The 6,219-nt window shown below is 41.8% G+C and overlaps 1 long non-coding RNA gene across 1 annotated transcript in view; it reads left to right on the top strand.

Annotated features, from left to right (window-relative positions):
• LOC122552004 overlaps window positions 1-3,394 on the top strand; it is a 16,449-nt gene extending 13,055 nt beyond the window's left edge. Inside the window, exon 3 of the long non-coding RNA XR_006312252.1 lies at window positions 3,277-3,394. This is a non-coding gene — a long non-coding RNA (uncharacterized LOC122552004). The remainder of the gene's footprint in view (window positions 1-3,276) is intronic.
• The last annotated feature ends 2,825 nt before the right edge of the window (window positions 3,395-6,219 follow it).

Below are 6,219 nucleotides of genomic sequence, written 5' to 3'. Positions count from 1 at the left end.
CCCCCACCCTCCTCTCTAGCTTATCTCTCCATGCTTCAGGCTCTCTGCCTTTATTCCTGATGAAGGGCTTTTGCCCGAAACGTCAATTTCGCTGCTCCTTGGATGCTGCCTGAACTGCTGTGCTCTTCCAGCACCACTAATCCAGAATCTGGTTTCCAGCATCTGCAGTCATTGTTTTTACCTGTAGGATGTGCTTGCCACTCTGCCGGAGGGGAAGGATCGTCCACCGGGCCCTCAACACGAGTGTGATGACTCCACCTTTTTGCAGCAGTTCGGACGGCTGTTTCAGTAGTCAGGAGGGTTAGGAACGGTCCCTCCCAGCTTGGGTGCAGTTTGGTATCTTTCCAGGTCTTTATCAGGACCCAATCACTCGGTCATATCCGATGTACTGTGAACTCAAGTGGATGTGTCTGGGTCAACAGACCCTTCTTCCTAAGGACAGACAAAGAAGAGCCGAGCGCCACAATATAATTCTTTAAAAACTTATCATTGAACTCTACAGTTGGTAATTATCCTGTCACTTTCTCATCATTTCCTCTAATTAGGGTTGGCTCAAAAATAGGCACCAAGAATTCTTCGCCTTTTACTCCGGAAACCCTGAGATTCTTGTTAGTCAATTTAACACCGGTAGGTCTGAAACTTAGGGATGACCGTGCTGCTCCGTGTCCACCAAAAATATTGCCTCCTCCCCTTTAGGTCCCACATTTAAATTTATCAAGGGTTCCCGGTGGGTCTCAGGAGGAAGGAACCCCTGACTCCCCTAATCTTCATCTGAGGTCATTAGGGAAATGGCTTCCCTTTCTCGTGCTAATTCCGGGCATTCCCGTTTAAAATGCCCCACTTTCCCACAATGCTAACACCCTGCTTGTTGCCTCCTTTCCCAGGTATCTGACCCTTGTCTTTCGTGTCCTCCCCTACCTTTCCTGTTATCCCCTGATCCCATTCTCCTTTTTGTTATTTCTTCTACTGCCACCACCATCATTTTGGCTTTCTGTTTCTGTTTCTCGTCTTCCCTTTTCACATACTGTGCCTCACGTAACAGTTCTTCCATCTGTCTTTCACTCCATCCATCTAATTTCTGTAATTTCTTTTGTATGTCCGGCCATGATTTAGTTACAAACTGGACCTTGAAGAGTCCCTGTGTTATCGGATTATGGGGATCCACTCCCGAATACTTCCTTGTGGCATCCTTGAGCCTTTTAAGAAATGCAGAAGGGGTTTCATCCTTCTCTTGTCGTACTTCAAAGGCCTTAACAAAGTTTTGTGTTCTAGGTGCCGCCTCTTTAATTCCTAATGTTACAATTTCTCGTAGATCCCGCATTGACTCCCTATCTTCTCTGTCATTATTTTCCCAATGAGGGTCAACATTTGGGAATTTCTATTCTGCTGAGGTCCCTTCTTCCCCAACTGGGTGCTTCTTTTCCCATTCCTATAAAGCCGCTCTCCTAATCATACCTCGTTCTTCCCCTGAAAATAATGTTCCTAAAATTGCCATCTGTTCTCCCCTGGTCTATAAATTAGGCCCTAGGAATTGATCCTATTGTTTGGCTAGTCCAACTGAATCCTCCATTAAACTTTTCATTTCCTTTTTAAAGACCCTAACTTCACTGCTAGTTAAGGGAGCGTTTACATATCCGATTGTACCTTCCCCAATCGGAATCTCTCGTAAGGGACATAATTTTATATTTTCCATTATCTCTGCCCCTCCTTTACATGTGGTGGCTCGAGTGATTCTGAGCCCCCCAGATTCTGCATCTTTTAGTTCAGAGTCCGTCCCCTTTTCTGTGTCTGGACTCAGTTCTAGTTCAGGAGCTGTAGGCTCGTTCCGGGGAGTAGTATATGGGGACGGCAAACACGTTAAGGGATCCCATTGTGGCTTCCCTTGTTCATTCTTCTCCTGTTCTTTCCCTGATTCCTCCGTATTCATGGGACATAATTTTACTCCCACGCTCCCTATCCAACAAGCCGCATAATCGGACTCTTTTTGACTGTACGGTTCTTTTCGATTGACATATGTATTAAGATCTTGACACAGCCAATCCTCATTGGACCCATATTTGGGCCAAAAAAATACCAGGCGTCTTAATACTTTCTCTAGTCCAAACGAAACAACAATAGTTTATCATTGTAGTCTTATCTTTCTCCCGCGTCCGGGAGTTGTGTTCCTAATTACCCAACATTTTCCCCAAAGGACTGTCGAGCGGAATATATTCCCCTTTAATGTTATTTACAGTTCGATTGTTACACAGGCAACTCCCTGTGCCTCCCATTGTTGCTAATTTAATTAATCTTAACAAGGTCCGGTGTCACCTTCTTCCACACCCCCTTCAGGGTCCTGACTAGACACCTTACTCATCCAATTAATCTGACCAATTATATGCTTTTTTTTTGAGACTTCAACTGTTCTCCATATATCACTTTTATGTAAGGATAAAAGAGATTAGTTAGAAACTGATAGTAAGGCAGTTATGACCTGTAAAAAGAACAAGAGTTAACATTTTATTTCATAATCTGAAAAATCCTTAACCTTAAAAGAAATCATGTTAAAATTTCCATAGTAGAAATCGGATTTAAACAGTCCCAGATCTCAAGCTCCAGGGAACAAAGCACAAATATTCAATCACCAATAAACAAATGTGCATTCAAACCGAATCACAAAGGGTTAAACTTTCTACAAGCTGGACAGCTCTTTCTTTACCTCTCTCTCTCTCTCACACACACACACACAGACACCGTATCTCACAGANAATCACCAACAAACAAATGTGCATTCAAACCGAATCACAAAGGGTTAAACTTTCTACAAGCTGGACAGCTCTTTCTTTACCTCTCTCTCTCTCTCTCACACACACACACAGACACTGTATCTCACAGACACTTTGAGCTTCCCGCAACGACTCCTCTAGCTTTTGAATATTTTTCTGGACATCTGGCCATAAGTTAGTTACGAAGTGCACCCTCAGTAGCCCTTCAGCTACTAGCCCTTCTGAATTGGGCTGTTTTTCATTGACATATGCTTTATTTTATATATCGCCAATTCCCCGTAGTTTCGTACGTCCCGACCACCAAGGCAATACTTAAAGGTCTCTTTTCTTACCTTGGTCTGTGCACAGAGTTACCTGGTCATTTCGGTGCGCCCTGTCCGGTGGCAATTCCTGCAGCAAATACCGCTGCCCCCAGTCGCCCGGATATATCCTTTAAGACCTTTTCCTACCCGGGTTTTATGCACAAGAGTTGCCCGACTGAACCCGCCGCGTCTGCCCGCCTTGTTTCCAGGGTCTCCCAGTCCGGATCATACTCGCCCAAACCGCGAACGACAAGCAAGGGAGTCGGAGATCACCGAAATCGGCGAGGTCCACCTCCCCCGTCATCCCAAGAGTGTCGAGCGGTCGGAGTTTTGGATCCTGGAACAAGGCCCCCAGTTGTGAGAAACAGAACTCACTCACAAATCAGCCTGAGACAAAGCTTTGGAAACAAGAACAATTTATTACAGCCTTGCAAGTACCGGATGCTTCTGCAATCACGCAGAAATGCGCGCGAAAACAAAGCGTGTAAGCAATCTTATTCAGTTTACAAGTTGCGGAATCAAGCCTCCCTTTTCCCATCCTATCATAAGCCGATTACCTCACTTGTTTCTTTTCTCTCTAGTTATTTTCTTATCTGGAAACCCTGCTGTCCTTGTATGTCTGCATTCTTTGTTCCTTGTTTGTTACAGCTTGTTCTTTTATCCAGTTTCTCTTATCATACTATAAACTTTATTGTGAAATGCCCCTGCTGCTTCTTTTTGTAGTCAGCTACAACCCTTCATAGTTATTTCCTAGCTTAAAACTATTTTCTTTAAAAGACCCTCTATATTCATTAAAGTCTTAGCCTTAAGTATGCTACATGTTACATGCTACAAGAATTCCGCGACCGTTTGTATAATGTCCCACCCCTGCAACACCCCTACCCCCACCTGCAGAAACTACATTTCTAATCTCCCACAATATTATGTCTTGGAACATGCTACAAGTGGACAACTTAAAAATATTCACTCCCTGACCCTTCATCCTGTTACTTGGACATGTCAGCTCAATACATGATGAAGCTTGCTACCATGATGCTGTTTCAGTGTGGGACGCTACAGTGCCTGTTTGGTCAAGGGTGAGGGAGAAAAAACACTTTCTGGTTTAACTGGAAGAGTCACTTGCAATTAACGAGGTACAATTTGTTGCGCATTTACAATTAGTTACAAGTTGCATTGCCACAATAGACATTGTTACAAAAACTTTAAAGAGGACCAGATGTTAAGTCTCACTCTTTTGAGATCTAAAGCCATTGTATATTATGTCATGGAGGTAGGTAATATTCATTATTAAACCTTTCAGTCCATATACAGAACATGACGATGAAAAACTATCAATGTAGAGTTCAAAATTGTGCAAAATGTGAACTGAAAATTGCTCCATATAATCGTCTTCCAATGGTCCTTTACCAATTCAATGGCAATTGACCAATTTAACAGAGTGTCTGAATAGTTTATTTATGTTCTGTAAGTCATTAAAAAAACTTTATTTTATTCCAAATATGCAAATTTCAAGTCTAATTTCTGCTGCTTATGTGTTATCTTGCATAGTTTCACTAAGTGATTAGCAGATAAAGTATTACAACCATTGTTCTTTGCAAGATTGTTATATTTTACAATATTTCCTTCAACAAGATGAAACAAAATGTTCTGAAATGGGCAATATGAGGTTATCTTTTATTAGTCCGACCATATAATGTGATTGCCATAGGGAAAGAGCCTCAAATAGAAGTCTTTCTTGATAATGATACTAGTCTCATAACCTATTGCTCATCCAGGATTGATTAAATGTGTGGGTGACTTGATTAAAACAGAAAAAAAACATAATAAGTTCTGAAGTTGACAGTATAGCAACCAACTGATTCATGTGTGTGCAGGTTGCAAACAGACTTACTGGCAGGTAGAGTCATAACTCTTTTTATAGTTAAAAATCACACAACACAAGGTTAAAGTCAAACAGGTTTATTTGGAAGCACTAGCTCTTGGAGCGCTGTTCTTTCATCAGGTAGCTTCATAGGACAACTACCTAATAAAGGATCAGCGCTCCGAAAGCTAGTGTTTTGAAATAAATCTGTTGGACTATAACCTGGTGTTGTGTGATTTTTAATTTTGTCCACCCCAGTCCAACACCGGCACCGTAACATCGTGGCTACTTTTTACACACAGCATGTGAAATCCTTAAAGGCATTGTACAGATACAAAAACAACTTAATATAATGCCAAATGACAGCTTCCACATCTCTTCAGAGTGAGTCATACTAAACCAGCAGATACTTTGTGAGACATTGAAAGACAGACAGCTTTGTGGTAATGCAGTGTGGTAATAAAAAAAAAAATCCACTGCTATGAAGAGCAAAGTAGCCAAATAGGATGCTCGTGAGAGTTTGTTTTCATTTTGAAAGGCAGAGACTACGACGGAGAAGACCTGTAATTTAAGGAATGAGGAATCAACTGAGGAGGCTCTTGCTAATAGAAGTTGAATCTGAAAGCCTCAGACTGAGAAGAAAACAGAACTTTATAAAGAATCTGGAAAATTTGATCCAATGTGGAGAGAGAAAATAATGTAGGGAGCTCGTAGAGTCATAGAAATGTACAATACGGAAACAAACCCTTCCGTCCAACTCATCTATGCTGATCAGATATCCTAACCTAATCTAGTCCCATTTGGCAGCACTTGGCCCATATTCCTCTAAACCCTTCCTATTCATATACCCATCCAGATACCTTTAAAGGCTGTAATTGTACCAGCCTCCACCACTTCCTCTGGCAATTCATTCCATACACGCACCACCCTCTGCGTGAAAAAGTTGTCCCTTTTATATCTTGCCCCTCGCACCCTAAATCTATGCCCTCTAGTTCTGGACTCCCCCACTTCAGGGAAAAGACCTTGTCTATTTACCTTTTCTATGCCCCTCGTGATTTTATAAACCTCTATGAGGTCACCCCTTTACTCTAGCGCACCAGGGAAAGCAGCTCCAGCCTATTCAGCCTCTCTCTATTGTTCAAATTCTCCAACCCTAGCAACATTCTTGTAAATCTTATCTTATCTTGTAAATCTTGTAAATCATATCTTGTAAATCTTGTAAATATACCTTTTATGTTCACATCCAAATCATTTATATAAATGATGAAAAGTAGTGGACCCAGCACCGATC

The sequence above is a fragment of the Chiloscyllium plagiosum genome, chromosome 7 (genome assembly GCF_004010195.1).
Source record: "Chiloscyllium plagiosum isolate BGI_BamShark_2017 chromosome 7, ASM401019v2, whole genome shotgun sequence".
NCBI lineage: Eukaryota > Metazoa > Chordata > Chondrichthyes > Orectolobiformes > Hemiscylliidae > Chiloscyllium > Chiloscyllium plagiosum.
Note: the sequence above shows the minus strand (reverse complement) of the source record. Positions and strands in the feature narration are given on the sequence as shown.